The following is a 23,005-nucleotide window of genomic DNA, read 5'->3' on the forward strand; positions in this document are numbered from 1 at the left end:
TTCGAATTAAGAAAATTGGCCTTACCAACCCCTTTACAATGCTATTTGTTTTCATCAGAAGCCCTACAGGAATGATTCAAATTTGCAGAGTAGGGATAAATAATTACATTGTACAAATAAATGTAACATCTATTTTCACACTGACCTCTACTAAGAACATGACCTCTTCAGAATAAATTGTATGAAACAACTGATGTCTGCCAAGAAATACCTGCCTTATTATAGAGGTGCCGTGCCACAGTATGACAAACATCTCACCAATATTGTTGGACTTCCCTCAGGTCCCTAAGGTACCAAATGCCTATCCTTTCCCAGATATAACCTAAATGAAATCCAAAATTATTATTCACACTAAATTATGAATAGGCCTGTATTTATCTTCTTAAGAGAGGAAGATGAGAATTGAGTAAAAATATAGATGAAATAAATGGTAGAATAATGAAGGCTGTCAAAATTGGGTGAGGGCTACATTGGTGTATTCTGTTTATTTTGTATACATTTGAAAATTTTCCCCATAAAAATACAAAATGAAATGTAGAAAAGATATGTAAGAGCTTAAATAGTAGATTCAGGATCAAATTCTCTATTACTGAGTGGCAAGGCCTGTGTCTTTGGGTAAGTTGCAATCTTTTCGAACCTCAGTTTCTTCAAATGTAAAATTTGGATATCACTCTTTCAAAAAAGGTTGCTACAAGAATAGATTATACTTTCTAAAATGATGTCAGTTTCTAAAACTATATCAATGCTTGCATTTTACTACATCTTCTAGCAATTAGTATTGTAATTGTAATATTGTCTAGTGTTCACAGCAAAAACATGGTGCCTCGAGGTTGATTAAATATGCATTTTGTTGATTATTCTAAAGGGTGAATTTTTTACTTGTGTTTACTATTTGCCTCTCTTCTTATGTTAATTGACCTCTTTGCATTCATTTAACTTTAAAAATATTCAGCAACAAATGTAGAAGAGTACATTAGGCATTTTCTTTGTATTTATCATTAACTTGCAAGAGTGAAAGAACAAAAAAGTTTCCTTTGGCATTCCTTTCTAAAAGATGTTATATTTATCACAATAATGTTATCAAAATGTGATGCCATGACATTTGATAAATAATTTTGACAGTTGCAAAATAAAATGAGCTTGTTTAGAGTATACTTAAACTTCCTTATTAACTAGGATTAAATTGGGACATAATAAAAACAAAAAAGAAAAGCGTGTTTTTTTTAAAAAGCATCTTAAAGGCAAAGACACAAAAGTAAACCAATTACATTTCCTTTCAAATGGCATATTTAAAAGAAAGATTGTAATTCTTCTGAAGTCTATAATGCAAATAGTATACATGTCATTTTAAAATATAATTAGTTGCAATACTTCCATGAAAACATAAATCAAGATACAAGCAAAATAAGATTAGGACAATTAAAAAGAAAGAGAAAGGGATGATAGCATGAAAATGATGAAAAGGAGACCCTGAATTTTTAAAAAAGTAATAAGGCATGTATTTAAATTTACCAAATACTTCCCACAGTAGTTATGCCTAAAATGATCAGACACTGTAAAGGAACTGTTAAATAGAAAATCTAAGCAAAACACTTTCCCTGGGTTTGAATTAGTCTGCAGATATTTTAACTTGAATATATATAAAGAATTTTACCTCTCATAATACTGTAAGGCACAAGGTTGGAGCTGATGGAATATTTGGAAGGATATGGGAAACCTTCCCTAGAGATTATGACTCCCTTTCTGGTAAAGATAATTTCTGCAAGTTTAACTCTTCCATCAGTATCAGCACCTGTTCCTTAGGACCATGGGACGCTGTTTTGCCATCAAGACATTTCTTCTATCCCTAAGTCTGTCAGATTAGTACCTTTCTTGATGTGACTTACAACTGCAAAGTACAGGTATGACTATGAGTATATGAGTTTCCTGAAATTTTTGCTTTGGGATGATTTTCGAAGCAGAATAAAAATGAGTGAGATAAAGACTCAATTCTCTAGGTTTTCAAAGTTGAAATCCCAGCTCTACCCTTCTTGGTTCTGTTGGTCTGGAAACTGCTTTAATTTTTCTCACGTTAAAAAAGGATATAAAATACCGCATTCGAATTTGGAAAGATTTAAATGAGACAACTTGTAGAAATCTAATAAGACCCTGGTCCCCTTTATCATGTCTCCTCTTTTTCATTTAAATCCATAAAGATGGCAGCGGTGGTGCTGGTGGTAGGCCTGGGATATTTTTTGAGGGCAGCTGTCGCTTGTCACTGAGAAGCTGAATAGCATCTAAAACTCTACTCAGGGTGAGACTCATAATTTGGGAAAGAAATGAATCATGAAGATCTGTTTTCTCTCAATAAATGAAGAAACCAAGGCCCAAGGAGATACAGGGACTTAGCAAGGTTACACAAAGACCTAATGTCCAGCTTTTCTGCTTTCCTAAGTGGGTGTGTGTATTCTTGAAAATCCTTCTTTTCTTTGTGTGCACGTGGTGCTTTAGATGATCCATATGTTAGAATACCAGATGTCATATTTAGGTTCATTAGTCTCGAATAAATATATAAACTTCAATCTACCTTGACTAAAGAAATCCACCTGTGTTTGGTTCTCTCCTTAATGTTTCGTACATATTTTGTGATAAAATGAAAGAAGACTGTCTGACTCTTAAAATTCTACCAGCAGGATAAAAAGCTGACAGATCTACTGAGCTGTAAATATGCTCTCTTCAAGAAAAAGGGAGTATGACTATGAGCATGGAGAGGGAGGAAATTACAACCCAGAGTTTGGAGTTTGGCACAGAGGGTGGACCCATTGGTCCAAGGACACCTCAAGTCACAGAGGATTATTCTCAGGCTTTGGATCCTAATGGAGTTTGCCCACTTAGATTTCAAAATTTTCAGGAGTCAGTGAATCTTTTCTTCCATTTATTCTCCTTTGGAGCGGGAATATTATACTGTTATCTTATGCCTGTCTCAACATTATAATTTGGAAGCATATAACATAAATTGTTTTCTATAACATGTTAACAAATGGAGATAAATTTTGCCCCAGGGTGAATTATACCCAGAGTCTCACTCATACCTGATTTAGATTTAAGTAAGGATTTGGGGACTTTTGAAATCATGGTACATAGGTGAGATATAGGACTTTAAGCTGATTTTGTAGAGTTGAAACTTTAGAGGACTGTGGAATAGAGTGATGAATGCACTTTGCATGTAGGTGGCCATGAATCTTTGTGGACCAGAAGATGGATTATTGTAGGATGAATAATGACCCCTAAAGATTTCTGTATCTAAATCTCTGAAAACTGTGAATATTAACTTATATGGGAAAAGGAGATTTGAATATGTGAATAAATTAAGTATTTTGAGATGAGATTACTCGGAATTATCTGTGTGCTCTGTAATTGTAATCATGAATGTCCTCAGAAGAGGGAGGCAAAAGGACATCCGACTATAGAAGAGGCGAAGACTATGTGAAGATGGAAGCAAAGAGAAATGTGAAGATGCTGTGCTGCTGGCTTAGAAGATGGGGAAAAGGCCATAAGTAAGGAATGCAAGGGATGCAGCTCTAAAAATTGTAAAAGGCAAGGAAACAAATGTTTTCCCTAGAGTCCTGGAGGAGGTGTGGCCCTGCCGACATCTTGATTTGAGCCCAGTGAAACTCACTTCGGATTTGTGACCTCACATCTTGGGTGTGGGAGTTGGGGAGAGGGGGTAATTATGTTGCTTTAAGCTACTACGTTTATGGTAATTTGTCACAGCAGCAATAATAAACTAATTTTCTTTTGCTGTTTTCCAATCATGTAACAAAGTTAAGAATTCAGTTATCACTATCAAGGAAATTACAAATTGTTTGAAGGGATACACAAATGTATGTGTAACTAGACAGTCCAAGAGAAGGCCAGAATTTTGCAGAGATGATAAGTAGTATAGACAGAATTTAAGGATGGTGACAATAATGATATGATAATGATGATCGTGATGCTGTTGACAACTAAAATTTGTTGAGCATTTAACATATAAATATGCACTGTTAATGTAATTTACAGAAAATTCTCCTAACAATTTTATTGGAAAGACTCTGAAAGTATCCTCATTTTTCAGGTAAAGAGACTGGGATGAAAGAGATTAAGTAACTTCCCAAGTTGCACAGTTAATAATGGATAAAGTCAAGATTTCAATTCAGGTAAGTCTGCCTCCAGAGACAAAACTATAAATCTCGTAACTCCTGCTGAGATCTAGAATGATCAAAAATAGCTTTCGAAATGGGGTAGAAGCTCATAGATTTTGAAATTCATTATGATTTACACTGGGGAAGAAAGGAGAAAAAAATAACAAATCCAGCCCAGTGACAGAGAAGTATTTCACTCTCCATTTTAGCAATAATCAGAATGTTTTCTCTGAGCTTGTATCTTCAGGGATTAGCAAAGGAAATGGATTGGCATATTGAGAATAAATACCTTCATATTTACTATTGCTAATCTTTGGAATGAGAACAAAACAAATTTGAAAGATATTTGGCTCTTTGACTTGATACTGATTATATGATCTGAATAACATTCAGGAGAACTGAGTCTGGAAGGAAATTTCTTTCTCTAATCTTCATTGTATGAAAGTGAAGAGGAAAATTATTCTATTCTGTCCAAAATTATAAAGCCCGAATTCAGGTCCTGAAGGATCTATCATTCTGTCATGCCAGCTGAATTTCCACAATTTGTGCATAATCACTGCCAAGTCAGATAGAAATGTTGGTGAAGACACTTAAGAACTATTTCAAGTTTTAATAAAAAATGCAGTTACATGTCTGTAAGATACTATTGTAATAAGTGGCAAAAAATAAGCTATTTTGCAGTTTGTGAAAGACTAGAAGTGGTAAAGCTTTGAAAGCCCAGATTTGGCTCAATGCTTTAGTGATTTTTTTCCATTTATGACAGAAAGAAATTTGTTCACATGGACGATCAGCCACCATCATCTCCTAACTGCATTTAGTATTGAAATATGAATCATTACCTTCCAAAAAAAAAATCAGCTATTTTGAATCTGGCTGTTCTGCATTAGCAAATCTGTGGACCATAATTTAAAAATCAGGAGTTTTGAAAAAACACATTATTTTATTTTATTTTTTAGTAACAGAATAAAAAGGTATTCCCTGAAATAAATACCTAGCACAAGTAACAGGAAAATTGTCAAATTTTAATCAAAGAATTAGAAGAAAATTGTGTGTTTTGTGTTCTAGTTAGTTGTAAGAACTCAATCCCCTACCTCCAGCCACAGAATAAACACACTCATAAATACATACATGATACAACATGAACCTTGAAGACATTATGTAAGTGAAATAAACCAGATACAAAGAGACAGCTATTATATGAGTCTAACTATATGAGGTACCTAGAATAGTCAAAGAAAGAGAAAAGTCAGAGTAGAGAAAGAAAGTAGATTGTTGGTTGTCAGGGCCTGTGGGGAGAGGGGTGGGAGATTATTGTTAATGGGTATGGAGTTTCAATTAGGGAAGATGAAGAGTTCTGGAGATGAATGTTGATGTTGGTTGCAGAACAATGCAAATGTACTTGATGCCACTGAACTAAGTGCTTAACAGTGGTTAAAATGGTATATTTTATGTTATATATGTTTTATGACAATTTAAAAAAGAAATTCCTATGTTGAGCACCAAGTCTTCTATATTCACTGAACTAAATGTTAAAAGGACAAGATGCAACTCTTTCTTAAGTGAATTATTAAATGAAATAACAACAGGATGGTAACTACACCTGACAGGGTAAAACCGGAGAAAACTGATGGAAGTGCATAGTGTTCTGATGTACAGATCAGTCATTCGAGTCTCACCTTCTGATTCCTGGATGCAGGTGTTCCAGCTGCAGGGGTGACTTCTTTAGAGAATATGAATTTTACATGGAAATTCAATATGGTTTGTTTAACGGTGATATAATCAAGCATATTATAATCAAGCATATCATAGTATCTATGTCTATCTCTCCAACAGACAGTGAGATCTCTGAGGTCATATGTAGTTTCTCATGGTTCTTTTTATTTTCTGCATGGTTCACAGAACCACTTAATGTTTGAGGAATGAATGAATGATGGAATTAAAGATGATGGAAAACAGATTACAGTTACACTCCAGAGCACTGACTAGAGTGGTGACCTTTCAGGCACTACTGGAAGTTAGAACTGAAATAGACATAGGTGGCCTGGCACGGAGTTCATTACCATCATCATATTAGAAGCTGTCTCTTCTACAGCATACAAAATGTGCTCTGAGCATACTTTCTTCTTCCAAGGATGAAACAATAATTTGTATGCAGAAAAATGCATAATAATAAAACTTTTCCAAAGAGAAAACTTATACTGTACAACGAATGTCTTTTTTTTTTTTAAAGAGCACTAGTTCTCAACATAGCATGCATAGCCACTCACTGTTCAATTGCTATAAAACTATTACATTCAGTTTTATAAGAACTATAAGAGGGACAAAATTGACAGTATATTTATTTTTTAAAGATTAGGAACAAAGACAAGAAGACAGGAATAAGCAAACTTGTGCTTCAGGACAGACAGCAGAGTGATGTGACACCTGATATCGTTATTTTGATTTGGGTCAAATTGCCTCAAATTTTTCAGTGCTTTCCTCTTAAGTGATTTTAGTAGAAAATTCTAGATAGTTTATCTTAAGTTATCTGGCCTCTCTACCCAGATTCAAGAATGGTTTCAATAGACATTTAGATAAAATCATCTAACCAGTGGTAAGGGCTAATACAGATTAAGTTTATCTACTCTGCAGTTCCAGTGGGATCCAAATTGCTATGTCATAAGTGAAATATAACAGTGCTAATGTGTTTTTTAAGGAACAAATAGGTTTTAAATCAGTGCAGGCTTTCCCACCACTGCTATAGCCCACTAGATCTTTTTACACCCATTTATGACATTGGCATTACCTCCCTGAATAAAATCTTCCTGTCTCAGATCCCATTTTCCCTGTGGCCTTGCATTAACCTTTCAGGGTTTCTCATTATAAGAACCCTTATTTACTTCTTCATCCCAATTAACTTAATTTGCAAATGTATATTTGGGATTTGTGCTGAGAACAACTAATATAGTGCACACTCCATAGCATACTGAATTTTATGATTGCATTTGTAATACCTTTGGGTAGATTAAAATAAAATACGATTTTATCTTTATCTTTTAAGAAAAATAATTCATTGAACATTATCCATCAAAAGAGTCCTTTGAGGAAATATTGCCTTTTTAAAATTGTTTAAACTCATCCAAACTATATGCAGCATTAAGGAATAGGATATCACAGCCATAAATCTTATAGCTTTGTGTAATTTGAGAATCATCATAATAAAATGGTTGAAATCCATATGTTATATATTCCCCTAATGTAAACCTTCAGGCTTTGAGTGTAGATATTTGGCCAAACCTTTATTAAGTGCATTATGTCTGAAGAACAATATATCAGACATTGAGAAAAAAAATGTTAATGAAGTCATAGGATTTAACTTTAAGGAATGTACGGTCCCATTAAAGAGTAAAAATATAAAAAGTCACTAGAATGTAAAACTGAAAAATAGCATGACATGAAGCTCAATCAAGTGTTTGAAAATGGACTTAAGGAAAAGACAATGATATAGCACTAATTAGAATGAAAGCTTCTTAAAAGAGGCAAATTTTCACTAGGCCTGGAAGGGCGTGCCTTAATTACGGAGGCACAGGGAGGGAAAATAAAAGAAATTGTAGGCTGGTGCTTATAAGTCAGGGAATGCAGACAGAAATGAGCAAGTTATTGAGAATAGAAGTGATATATATGAAGCATTGTTAATATTTATTTAACGCCTGCTATATGCAAAACACTTGCTAAGTGCTTTACCCTCATTATCTCAATCTCCTCAATTATTAATCACATTTTAAAGATTAGGACACCAAGGCCAGAGAAATTAAGTAACTTGGACAAGGTCAAATAGCTGGTAAATTCAGATGTCAGGATTTCAAACCCTGTTTATTTAATTGCAGATCTCACACTTTTCAACATAATATTTTCTATAGTTTTTATTTAATTACAAGCAGGTCAGTTTTAGATTAGATGCTTCATTTTTGTAAAAAAAAAAAAATCTTAAAAGTTTATTTGATCTCAGTCAAAACTCATGGAATCGATACCTCCAAGACTAATTTATTCTGGTTTGGAATAATAAGGAAAGTGATATTGTGATTTACATACCCCTGCCCATCACACCTAGCAATTAAAATTTTCAAATGATGCTGATGGAAGAAAAGAAACTAAACACATTATATAAACATTGTTTCCACGGTAGGAAACATTTTATTTGAAGTAAGTATAAGTTCTTAATAATCAATTAAGAAGGAATTGTCCAAAACAATAAATGTTTGGTCAGTTTCAGTCAATACACAGGTAACAAACAAGGTGTTCACTTATTCCATCTAATAAATTGGCTTTGATGCCCTTTATATGTCCTGTTTACTAATTGTTAGTGTTGGAGCATAACATTTTTAAAGCAAATGATATTTGTTTTATGCTGCTAACAAGTTTATTCTGTCAATTTGGAAATATATATTTTTATATCTTTGGTCTGAAGAATAAGGAAAAGTAATTCCAAGAAGGATTTCCCACAAAGTTGAGGTAAGAGTGAGATTTGCTTTTAATCACTGTTGTCACTCACCTATGTTCCTGGGATATTAAGGTTTTATTGTCCAGGGGAGTCCCTGCAGAATAGCAAGGAAATGGTGGCAGGCGTGCAGACATTAAGTCAGGGCAAAAGTGTCTTCAGCAGTAATTATGGTGAATTAACTAATTTTCCTAATGATTTCACAGCAAATTTATCTTTACTAGTTACTGCTCTAGCTATAAGTTACTTCTTGAATCATAATTTGTAATAGAGGGTTGCGTTGGCTTGTGAAACTGCAGAATTCTCAGAATAGAAGGATATTAAAGTTTAATTTCATACATACATACATTTTGGTTATAGAGAGCAAGCTCATTTCAAGTCTTTCAAAACAAGAGCTTTTGGGAATCTTTCTGTACATCATTTCTCCTGCAATTTGCATCTTAACTAAGATGTTGACCTACCAACAACCATCTAGAGTTAAAAGAAACTATACATGAAGTTTTCAGCTTTTCCACATTGCATCCTGGGATCAAAAACTGCATATCTAAGAATTGATTAAGTAAAATATTTCCTTTTTTATATTAATCACTATACATTATGAATGTCCTTATTATAGACCCACGATTCCTTATCACTTGCAAACTTACATCTTTGAAGGGCACATCACTTTTTAAAGAATTTTAAGAAATATTTAAATATATGTAGAACCCAAATAGTCATATGAGGTGGCTCTGCACAGTCAGTTAAGTATGTTTTAAATAGGAGATACTTTTCACAGTAAGACACGGCAAACTCTAGTTTTAGATTGAAAGCTTCTTCAAGTTTTTCACTCTTATCTTAAATTTAATTATACTTAGGAAATCTAATGGCATGTTTTCAGCTGAGCATAGTGATGTTTTATTTAGATACAGACATAACATGATAATACATTTTCATAATTTATAATTTATGCAACCATAATTAGCCTGAGATTCTGAAATTTACCATGAAAATCTATCGGAGTTCAATTATTCTACTTTACAGTTGTGTATTGTGCTTTAATCCCATCTCCTGACCTTAGTTGTGTACTGAGATGCTCTATCTTTTGTTTCTTGTTCATTTTCTGAGCCTTGGTCTCTCACCTTTCTTTTAATTCTATCCAAAATTCTTGTAAAAGAACACTGGTTAATATGTAGCCTGAAAGTATAGTATAAATTAGGGGCTTATAGTGATTTTGCAATTATTAAATTTTCATGCAGATCAGAGACATTTACTAGAATGATGTAACTCTCTTCTGTTTTTCAGACTACAAACTTTTGGAGGATTTCATCTATGCACATGTGCTTTCTAAGTTTATAATATTTTATAAGGGTTTGGTTTTTAATAAGAATTTCTTAAATAATTACTAGATTGAGAGATTTTTATGTGGATAAGGGAAAATATAATAAATATAATAAAATAAGTAAATATTTTTAGGGTGAGGCAAGATTTACAAGTATGTAAAGTTGTGTTTAAGAAAGATTGTAGTGGGCAATTGGTCTGTCTAGAATTTGACTACACTTTATATTTGGAGGCAGTCCCTAAATATTTGCAAGAGAGAGTTTCCTTTTGTTAAAGTAGAAATGGAAGGAAGATATTCCTTTTTTTCCCTTTTCCTGACAGCTATGTCATAGACTTGTGATCTAACCTTGGCCAATTGTATATTCCTGTCTTCTATTTTGCTTTATAATTTAGTAACAGAACATATTTAAAAAGTTCGAAAATATTCGTGTCAGGGCAAAAGTAAATATTGTGAACAGTGAAGTGACCAGAGATGCTGGTTCTAGAAACACGTAACTTAAAAATCCAGCAAAGTAGGGCTTCACATATAGATGTATCCAGGCATGCTATATCGCCCCAAGTCAGTATTTCTGTTTCCATATCTCAACTCTGCTTTCTCCTTTGTTAGATTTATTCATTGATTAGCTCTATTATAGAAGTAATTTCTAGGTTTTTCCTATTAATTCTAGCAAAAGTCACATATTTGCAGCAAGATAGTTGCATGCAGTAATCTGTGAACTGAAGTTTTGAGTGGCTGGATCTGTGCCATATGGTACTCATCAATTTAGTGAGTGGAGTGCATGTTACCCACATCAGACAGGTTTACTGTAGAGGAGAAGTATGTCTCCTGGAAAAAATCATGTGGAATAACCAGAAGAAGGGACTAGCCAGTCTCACTAGAGACTAACCAGCAGGTAGAAACAACAGACATTTACTACATTTGATGAAGACTCTTCTAAATTACTTTTCCTTATGTCCCTTCAAACAGGGCATGAGCGATTTCAGGGCCTTGAGACACAAAGCCTGTAGTAGAGAGCTGTAGGTTACAGGGGTCAGTGTAGCTACTGGTTTTAAAATTATAATGTACATTTCATTCAAGTCTACAATCTCAGAATATCTAGAAGGAAACAATTTATCTCTTTAAGCATCAGTATATCATCACAGTTTGAAAAAATGCGAAGCTAAAGTTGATATTTCAAGAAATTTCTATAATAAAAGGCATTGCTAAGCAAGGAAACACGAGGACAATTAGTGTGTGTTCTACACCTTGAAAATAATTTCATGACACTTTTTAAATTTAGCCAATTAATATGTCCCCCAACTTTTCCCATCCTAACACTAACAAAGAATTCCTGTTGCTCTTTGAACCAGAGTAGGGTGAATAATGATAATGAGATAATGCATTTGTGAGCATTGTACAGTGCATTAAGGTTTATACTTACATTGGTCCAATGGAACATAAGCTCTATGAGGGCAGGGGATTTTTTATCCACTTCTATATCCCCAGCTCCTAAAACAGAGTAAAGAATGAAAAAATGAATATATAGTATTATTAGTGTCAATTGACAAAGTTTAGTTGCTGAGCTAGAAAGAAACACTGTTGTTATTTTCTAACCAATCATATTTTCTAACCAAAGGTGTTGATTAGTAGGCCTAATTAATATATATATAAAGAGGGGAAGGGAAATGTTTATATATCTCTATTTCTATCTATATATACATCTCTCTTTCCCTCTCTCAATATCTCCAAAAACTTGTAAATCAGACTTGTCTTTTTTCTTAATCATCCATCAGCCTAATTTGTTAAGGATAACAACTTTAAAAGTCAGAAGGCTACTAATGAGTTTTTCAAGCTCCAGGAACTGGAGTCATAAAAACTTGCCAGTTATACAAAATAAGGCAAAACAAAAATAACAAAACTGATAGTTAAATGGGAAACATAATGATAAATGGCAAAATCATTTTTAAAACTAAATATTAATTGATGCTTATTTCAGTCACACAGCCACTAAGTTATAGGGACACTTCTGCCTTCTAGTATGGATTATGACTAATTCAAGGAGACTTATTTGGAAACCAGTTATTTCTCAAAAGGTAAATACAAGGACTGTGAAAGCTATTTGGGTAACCTAAAGGAAGGATCTAGTTTAGAGACTTAGAAAAAGTTTACTAGATGAGGTGTCCTCTCAATTGAATCTAAAGAATAAATAGGAGTTTTTCAAAAAACAAGGTGAGAAAGGCATTCCAGGTGAAATTTCCACTTATTTGGAGCAAATATTCTGTAATTGGTTGTAATTAATTTGGCTTGTTACTAGTTTACTCATGTATGGGATTCATCTATAGCTGTTCTAACTATGAATGGTTTGATCTTCAAAAGGTATTTTGAAAATTGGTGATAATGGTTATGGCTATGGGAAGATATATAAAGCTCAGAGCTGTCCTCCACAAAAGAAAAATATGCCATAGCTCATACAACTTTCAGATGTCTTGCCAGGCCTTCATTTAGAAAACTAAATCAACCAAACAAAAATAAAAGAAGCTTGTTATAATTTTCTTGACCTAGAACCTACCTCTCATTTTGTATTAACAAAAAGATTTTTCATGATTTTAATATACGTGAAATTTTCCAAGATGCAACTACTGTCTGAGCTTAGAAATAATGTGTTTGGGAAATTCTTTTGTTCAGAACTTTACCAGGTTAGTGCTGCTTATGAAAGTTTAGTTGCCAATACAATATGTCATGACATTCTTCATTTAAAGCTGTTGCATTCATGTAATTCTACAGGTAGGCGCAAGCCTCTACTTTATTAGTTTCTCCAGAGGGTTGGGCCTAGAAATTTATATATTGAGGTACATATTCATATGTTCATTATATATTACTTTCTGTTTATTTCTCCCTTACATGGTAACTGGAGCTTTATTTTCTTTTTAATTTTAATTATGTCAGTGTGGTTCAATAATGTATGAATTTCCTCTCAGCAGAGTAAAGAAAGCATCACAGTATATTTGTTATCTAAATGGAATAATAGGATTAAGAACTGATATCCAGGGTACAGATGAGAATGATACAAGTCTTTTCAAAAACCTGTAGAAACTAAATTCTCAAGGCTTATATACAATTGAACTATATATTTTTTTTTGTAAATTAAAACAATAAAGTTTGCACTAATCATGAGAGAGCAGGTTATATAAGCCAGTGATTTGAATGTCAGTCACCTGTGTCATCTATGTCTCAGAAATGACTGTTTCTAACCTAAGAACAACCTCTTAACAAAAAGTGGCCCTGAGTCTTGAGCTTTCAGGCTCAATTGGCTGAGCTGTGGCTGTTCTCAATCATACACAATTCTGGATATATTTCCAAAGAGTGAAATGGTCTGACTCTGAAGTTCTGGGAATAGCATTTGGCTTAATGGAAGAATTATACTTTGCACAGTTGCCTAGAACTACTGGCTGCTGGAGTAAACTGTGGATAAGCACCAAAATCACTGCCCATTTCTGGATGGCCATATGCATATCCATGTCCAGGCCTGACAGTCTTCCCAGTGCCACTACAGCTTTGTAGTTCAAGAGTATTATAAACATTCATACTGAAATCCTGTGCATTTTGCTGCCTAATCATCTTGGAATCTGACAGAATGAACAGAGGGGGCTATCAGTGAATTTCTCTTTGCTTTAACTGAGACAAATAGCTTTATTTTGTTGTACTTCTAATTGAAGTCAATATAGTATAGTCAGATGAAAGTGACTCTATTCTACATAATATACTAGGTTCCTTCCAAATGTATGACATCACTGAATCCAAAAAATCCCCACTAGTACATTCAAAAATTGGATGAGTATATGCAAATATAAACCCAAAAATATTCTAGGAAAAAAAAAGAGGGTTTTAAAATGATATTGGAGTATAATTGTGATAGCAAAATCATGTAGGCATCGAAGCAGATAGTCTGCATTTTAATAAACTTAAAATAAAACAAATTGATTAAGCATAAGAACTTAATGAAGAGGCAATGTAAATATGTAATCTATAGAGATCCACAAATTAGTTTTATTTTTAAATCAAAATGGCATTTTCCATCATTATTTTAGTTAATTGTTATATAATTGACCAAATTGGCTATTGTTTATCTATGTGATCTTTATGAAGACTATACCTACCCATAATTCCATTGAATAGATTCTGAAAACGATTTAGAATCACCATTTGTAAACCTACCAATTGCATGGTGTCTGACTAGCAAATAATTAAAACAATCAATAATACAGACCTGATGTGTAAATGAAGATTTTATGACAGCTAAACCAAATGTTGAGGTGGAAATAAAAAATTAAAGAAGAGGATAAGGAACACTCTTACATAAATTAAACATATTGAGGCAGTGGGAATCCTTTAAGCCCTAGAATAAACAAAATACTTCTCTAACAGTCATATAACCTAAATTTTTATTCTAAAAATTATAAATTGTTATGCCTGTAATTATGACTGTAATATATAGATATTTAATAACATTCAAATAAAATACATACAAATATATTTTTATATTTACATATACATTTTATATTATATATTATATATAACTAAAATATTGTATTTTATATTTATAGTAGTAGGAGAGTCTAAATTGAAAATAACAAAGCTCTTAACAGAAAATGTATGAACACATACACAAAGAGCTAGACATTGTTTGGACATTTAAAAGAGATGCAAACTTTAGTACAAATCTCAGTAGCACACAATGATACCAATATTAAAGTGTGGAACAGGAACTGATGACCTACAGCCCATGGATAAATCTGGCCCATTTCCCACTTTTGTAAATAAAGACTCACTGAAACACAGCTAAGCCAATTTTTAAAAAATATTGTCTGTGACTACTTTTGTGGTATGACAAAAGTTGAACAATTGCAACAGAGATCTTATGACCCTCAAAGCCTAAAATATTTACTGTTTCTTTCTACAGAAGAAGTCTGTAAATCTCTCATCTAGAATATTAATTTTCATTCATAGTTGTCAGCCATAGAAGTGGCATATGTTCAGTATATTGCATTATTCTATTTAATAAAACAGAGACATGTATGACCTTTTGTTAATGATTCTATATCCAAAATGTTACATTCATAGATAAAACCTACAATGCTTCCTTTTAAATGATAATCTCTTGAATGTGTCTTGACTCAGCAGAGTTCATTATTTTCCATCCCAACTACCAAGTTATGTGAATATTTGTGACTCATTTATGTGTTTTATGTAAAAGGACTTCCCACTAAGGTTACAACATATTCCACTGTATTTAATTTACACATTCAGCACATGTATTGAGCACTTCCTTTGTGCTATTCACTGAGAACATTTCCTGGCTATATATGTTTGAAGGAAACAAGATACTAAACTAAAGGGGCTGTCAGCCTAGTGAGAAGTGCCAAAATAGGAGTCATCACACAATCCTGTTTGGTTCAAGCTGATAATTCACTGGAGGAACACAGTGCAATGTTTTGTAAACCTACTGTAGTTTTCGGGAGCGCCAAAATATTATATAAATAAACATGTCTTAAATCGTTGCATAGTATTTATAGACCAGTTTTTTTTCCTTTATGTTCTCCAGAAGCAAAACGTAGACCAATGTAGTAGACACTTTTGGTGTACAAGGTACAGATTAAGATATTTAGCTCTTGCCAGAAGAAGCGATACAATAAAATAATGTTCCTCAGAGACTGAATTTCCAGCCCCTTATATTAAGTATTCAAATTATTTTTAGTGGCATATCTTTCTTGAACATCAATGACAAGTAGAATCCTCTTTCTGGCACTTAAAATGGAGAAGAAAATCGGAACTAGAATAAGCTTTAAGTTTAGAGGAGGAAATAGGACCTAAATAAAAACAGTAACAATAGCAGAATTCAAGCTTTAATACTTCCATATTAAATGCTTTTTATATTATATATGCTTCTAGAAGTACTAGTATATAATTCTAGCTACTACCTATTTTTATTTATTTTGAATATCACTTTAATTTCAGAAACTATTTTGAAACAGGTGGTTTAAATTATAAAAAATATAGCGAAATATTAACTTTTATTAAATTTACAACAAAGAATCATGAAAAAAATTACCAAAGTCATATCACTTGATCACATAAAGCTCTTATTTGCTCATCATAAAATCTAGTTGTTCAGTCTGCTTGTTCAATGTTACATATTTGAATTAATATTATAGAGAGGATTTTAATTACACATTTTAACTCCAAATTTTGCAATAACATTTAACAGCCTTTTGTATGATCCTCCTCATACTTATCAAATTTGTTGTAGCCACACACATAGATGTATAAATGTTAATCACTTAATTATTTTTTGAGAAATGAGACCATAGTCCAAATGTTTCCATCTGTAATTTTTATATAAGAAATGCTGGCATCCTTCCAGAGTATTATTTATAGGTCCTGTTTATTGTTTTTAATAGCTATATGATTTACAATGCAGATACTATGTTTTAATTGTGCTCCCTATCTGAATTCTCACTACTCCAAAATGAGAACTGTTTCCATTTGTGTCCCAAGACCTAACTTATTAAATTCCTGGGAAGGGATGAGTGAATGAATGCCTTATTTGCTAAACATAAATGGTAAGTATAAATAACGTGTGGCAGAAATTCAGAGCAGAAAGATATTACAGATGATAGATGGCCACAGAAAACATTCTGAAGGAAACATAGACACCGAAGGAAGAATAGGTATAAGACTCATGGAAGGAGGAAAGGAAAAATATGCAAATAGGAAAATGATTGGGGGAACCAATAACCAAATCAACTTGGCCTAGATGCTTCACATATTGATACTGTAAAATATTGAAATGCATGGCAATATTCTCATTTTTTTTCTGATTAAATTCCCCTCTGTAGCTACTTAATACTAAAATAAACGTATAGTTTAATGTATGCATAGTTTATAGTACGTAGTACTGGGCATCTAGGTAAACAATTTAAAATACATTGAAAAATTGCAGATGCCAAACATACATTGTTGGAGATATAGGTTTAGAAATATTAAAATATATCAGCGGGTAACCAGAATATATTTTTGATGTGTTGCCTTATCAATATTAGCATATTCCAAATGAAAATATGACACTTTATCTACAGAGAAATACCTTTGCCCAGACATACACAACCTGCTTCCTACTTCCTTCAATATTTGTAATCAACAATACTGTTTTGAAATATCTATGGTCAGAGTTTAAATTATATGTCATATGCCTCCAAAATACATGACAAACCAACTCTTTGGATTTCATTACCATCAGGCTCGAAGCCTAAAAGTCAATTGGCTACTGTTAATTTTATCATTTACCATATAAAGTGATAGATATGCAGAGTATATTTGTTATGTATGTATATATGTATGTACATATACATATATGTATATATAAACATTTGTTCTTTTTCAAATATCATGTCAATTCAAAAATGTATGCAGACATGACTTTTCTCTATTCAAATGTAAAATTTCTCTTAAATATACAAAATGCACAGGATAATTTAGAGATAATATGGCCCATCAGTCATATTTTAAAGGCAAAATAAAGCAAATTCAGGGACTGAAAAATTTATTTAAGATCAAACAGCTTCAATACGAATCTTGTAATTGAAAGTTTATTCACTTATTTATTTTTTAAGGAAATATTTACTGAGCCTCTGTTGTCTATGAGGCAATGAGAAGTACTCTTTCTAGTTAACAAGATGCCATCTCTTTAGGAAGTTTTCTTTGCCTGGAGTCAGTATATACATTTGTTCCAATTTTCTGTATCTCTTCTATTCAGTTCGCTGATTTGAGAATTGAAGTGGATGATTTCATTGCCAAGTTGATAGTTATGTTAGTGGCCATTTAAGAAATGGATTCTCAACCCAAAATAGCTAACTCATAAGTTACTGTAATATTTAATATGTATATAACATATAGTATGCATATATTTATATTTTCCCACTAGTTCAAATTTTGAAGAATTATATTTTTCATAGGAAAAAAATAAATATAACTAATATATTCCAGATATGACAAAAATAATCTATTAATATATGTATGTCCTACTCTCTGCCTACAGACCTTGCTAAGGAGTCATGGCAATCTTTCCTACCGAGCTTAGATCCAGGCCCAGAATATTTCTCAATCTAGGACTTTGAGCGATTCCCCAAAACCACTAACTGTTAGAATTTAACACTGAACTATTATCATCTCTGGGTGAACTCTAGTTATATTTTCCCTGTAGCCAGCCTTGAGTCCCCAGACAGCTCCTCTATGAAGATTTGCTGTCCATTGTCTTATGGAGGCAGTAAGTCACATTCATTAGTTTCACCCAAATATTATATAAAATATGGTTAGTACTCTATAAAATGTGAGATAGGAGGACACAATGAAAACCTTCAGTCTTGGAAGCAATACAAAGAAAACAAGAATTCAGACCAGCTACAGAGAGAACATTTCTTATGGTTCCTGGGAAGAAAAGGTGAGTTATAGTGTTGGTCTTCCCTTCCAAACGGGCTATGTGGGTATCGTTGGTTAGCATGCTGTCCTAGGTGGGCCCACAGAGTAATACTACAATTGATCAAAGTATGAAAATGCCACAATTGAGAATATATAGTAACAGGAGAATTCTCATCAGCCCTTCTGGGGGAAACTACCAACTTGTGGAAATTGCTTTCATTACCACCATCTCTATCTTAAGCAGTTCATCATTTAATTGGCACACCATTTCTTCTGACCCTGCCTGCTTTTTTAAAATCATTCTTTTAAAAACTTAAATTGTAATGCATCTTCTAAATCTTTTGAGTGACTTAGAAGGTCAGTGCTTTCTCAAAAACTATATACCACATTCTGAAATATCGTTAGCCATTATGGCCTTTTATAGAGTTGCAGTTAGACTGTAGAAATACAAGCCAGGGAATTATTACATCTATAAATAGCATATAATTCTTGTTTGAAATGAAGAAAATTCCAATGTGGACCTGCATATTAAGCAGCAGATTTTATTGTAAAATAAAAGAAAGGTCATTGAAGAAAATATACACTGGTTTTATTTCCTAAATATTGTTTAAAATATGTCTTTGTACCTTAATAATGATGCTGTCTTAGTTTCAGAAAACAAGCAAATTGGACTTCTCTTTTCCATGTGATTTCTTTAGGCATTTTATTAAATCATTCTCTTCTGTGTGTTAAAAAATGATATTCAAAAATATATAAGGTCCTGACTATCCTACAGATAAAAAATAAACATGTTAAAAGATTTTATTTAACACTTTATTAAGAAGGAAACCAGGCAGATATTATAAACAGTGTAAGAAAAATTCAAGAAACATAGCTATTTATAAATCAGAATACTGAAATCAATTTAGAAACAAAAGCAAACCTGATTTCTTCTGCAGTGGGGTAGACAAGCCAGTTGAAACTCCACCAGACAGAATATATGCGTATATCTATGTAAAGTCAGAAATTATTTTTTTCATTGGTATCAGTTATCAACGACTTAGAAAGTTGTGAAATAGCCCATAGCCAATGCAATGCATGGAGTACCTATGGAATAAAAATCAGATAATCTAAAATCATGTGCTCTAAAACAATGCACAGCTTCACATTTAGCACATTTTTTATCCTCTTCTGCTAATTTCTGACTATCATAGACTCCCATCCAATATACGGTAAAAACTGATTTTATAGGTTCCTGTAGGAAAACCAAGCTCTTATCTAAGAAAAGGGAAAAGCATGTCCTCTTCCCCCAGGTGTCTACTCTTGGTCTCTACTCTTTGTCTCTATCTACCTATTCTGTTCTCTACGTTCACTTTCCCCACTGAGAATTCCTGTGTAAGAGGTTTCCATTTATATGCTATCTAATGTGTGGAAACTCTGTGTTTATAAATCACTTAAGCATTTTTATGCAATTAGTGCCTCTTGTTATCAAGTAGGAAATCTACTTACCACAGCTAAGAAGCACCAGCCCTGGGTCCAGGACTGTAATGAATGCTGAAACAAATAGAGAGAAACAACTCTAAGAAAGATTGTATCACAATGTCAATCTGGTGTTTCCACGATTAAACTACATAGATATTCTTAATTCCATCTACACTTAACATTTTCTTCTGAAGATTTTTACCTTGATTATTGGTTAGCAGATACTTTTTACATGGTGAACTAAATATATGGTGAAAGTCTGGGTTCCTTCTCAGTTCCTTCACTTTCCTAACAACTTGGTTTGGTCGCGTCTCTTACCTTTGCTGCTCATCGATGTCCGTGGGTGTAAATAGGATTAATATTAACATATCCCACCTAGAGCTATTTGACAGGAACAACTGTGATTCTATGTGTAAATGCACAAGTGCAAAATATTTTACTACCCACATGCAAAACATTTTCAGTTAAAGATGTGTAAACCCTTTCTCCTGTAGCGATGATTTGCTTTCTATTTTTCTAAGAGGAATATATCTCTCAAGAAATTTTATGACCACTTTTTCAGATTTTAAAACAATAATCTTTCACTCAATAAACACCTTTTTCATTCAGGGTCTTTACTTTTCAATCTCTGGAATGTATACAAGAATATTCCAGGACATTTTGTCCCCCCAACCTACTCCCAACTGAGCTTAAGACAATGATCCACTCAGTTCACCTGAGGCAGAGTTCTTTGTCTAGTTTAATTTAAAATTATAGAAGCAAAAAGCCTCTTGAATGCATTCAATGGAATCCAAAACTCGTGTGCTCAGTTATTTCTTAAGGTATCAAAAAGGAGGCCATTATAGCTTTTTACAAATAAGGTTTTCATTATGATTTTATTTTTCTGATGAAGAGTTTACATGAGTCTCCTTATTAGAGAAGAGTAATAGATGTAGATGCCAAGACATACATTCAGTTTATTAGTGTCACCGTTGAGGCCAATGGAGTTTGGTGTTGCCCCAACAGTAGTGGGGAGGGAGAGGGATAAAGGTAGGCACAGACCTGTAGTTAGCATCTTTCCTTGATCTTCCTCAAATGATGTAGTGAGGAATCAAAGGTCATTGAGATTTAATAGTTTTATTAAAAATAAGTTTTAGAAAGACAAAGAATTCCCCAAGGAGGCACATGGTCCCAGCGCTGTAACCAACACAAAAGGGCCAAAATGTCCACAAAAGGGCAAAAAGGCCGCAAAAGGCCACCAAAAAGAGAGAGAACCCAGAAGGGCAAAAAGGGAGGGCAGAGTCCAACAGGGCAAAAAGGACCCAGAAGTCTTATATTTTGGCTGTGATGGGGTGGTTCCAAAGGCATTCCTAGGTGATTAGCAAGTGAGGTCATTTTGATTGATACCTGGCTGCTATAACTTTGCTTAGTGCACACATGCGTACCCAGAATTCTACTGCCATTGTGGTGTTCTCTGGGTGGTCTGTTCCACCTGTTGCTCATGTCTGACTAGCTTCCTATCATAAGCATTATTTCATTTGACTAGCACCCAGAGATAGAGATCTGAAAGATTAAATTCTCATTTCCAATTTCCTTTAATAATTCTCTTTAATATAAGAACAAACTTCTTAACCTTTCTGAGTCAGTTTCTCCAAGTGAATGAAAGTCATAACTGTTATATGGGAATATTGTGAAGTTCAAAACAGAAAGTGCTTGTAAATTACTTAACACAAAGCCTGGCACATAGCAAACACACTAATCAAATGCTGGCCCCTTCTAGTTTTTTCAGCTTATTTTAACAAAATTACATTTAGATTATTGCTTATTATTAAGCAAAAATATAGAGGAAAATAAATTTTTTTTCTTTTTTTGATGATACTTCACAGGTAAACCTGAAATAGGCTTGACCTACACATTTCTATTTTAGATATAAGGGACACAAAATGTATTCACAAGGTAATACACAGAGAATAGTGTTTCATTGTCTTTCATTATCTCAAGGTAAATGCTTAAAGTCCACATCACTCTGGCACAGTCATTCATAATTGCTTATGAATTTATTCTACTTCATAACCCTTAACATGTCACATTTTATGGCATGTTTGAGTTAGCATTTTTCCTCTGTATGTTATGTATTTCCAAATTGCTAGTACACTTATTTCTGTTTTTAGTTCAACAAATGAGGTTATTTATTGTTTCTGCTTACATTGTTTCTGCTTGCAGAGAAAATATTATTATTTATGACTTCTAAATGTGAAAATGAAGAAAATAGGAATGCTTTCTATGATGTCGTAGCTGTACAGCTGGGTTCAAGCAAAGATTAATTCATTCAACAAATGTTTATTGAGTACCTGGTCATATAACACTAATGAAGCTAATTATGACATTTGTACATTTGACATAGTCAAAATCCAGAACACTAACACCACCAAATGCTGGCAAGGGTATGGAGTTTAAGGAACTGTCATTCAGTACTGATAGGAATACAAAATAGTACAACCACTTGGAAGACAGTTTGGCACTTTTTTATAAAACTAAACATATTCTTACCATACAATCCACCAATTATACTCCTTAGTATTCATCCAAATTAGTTGAAAAGTTATGTTCACTCAAAACTCTGCACATAGAAGTTTATAGCAACCTTATTCATAATTGCTAAAACTTAAAAGCAATGTAGTCATCTTTCAGTAGGTGAATGAATAAACATCTTCATGAATAATATCCATCTCTAAAAAAATAAGCCATATTAAAAAATATATTAATTAAAGCATTATAGAATTAGCATAAAAACAGACACATGGATCAATGGAACAGAATAGAAAGGTCAGAAATAAACTAACACATATATGGTCAATTAATTTATAACAAAGAAGTCAAGAATAAACAATGGAGAAAGGACAGGCTCTTCAATAAATGGTATTTGGAAAACTGAACAGCCGAAAGCAAAAGAATGAAAGTGGACCGCTCTTACACCATACACAAAAATCAGCTCAAAATGGAAGACATGAACATCAGATCTGAAACCATAAAACTCTAGAAGAAAGTATAGATAATAAGCTCCTTGACATGGGTCTTGGCAATGATTTTTTGGATTTGACACCAGAAAGAAAAATAAACAAGTGGACTACATCAAATTAAAATCTTTTC

The sequence above is a fragment of the Pteropus medius genome, unplaced genomic scaffold, assembly GCF_902729225.1.
Source record: "Pteropus medius unplaced genomic scaffold, Ma_sr-lr_union100, whole genome shotgun sequence".
Lineage (NCBI taxonomy): Eukaryota > Metazoa > Chordata > Mammalia > Chiroptera > Pteropodidae > Pteropus > Pteropus medius.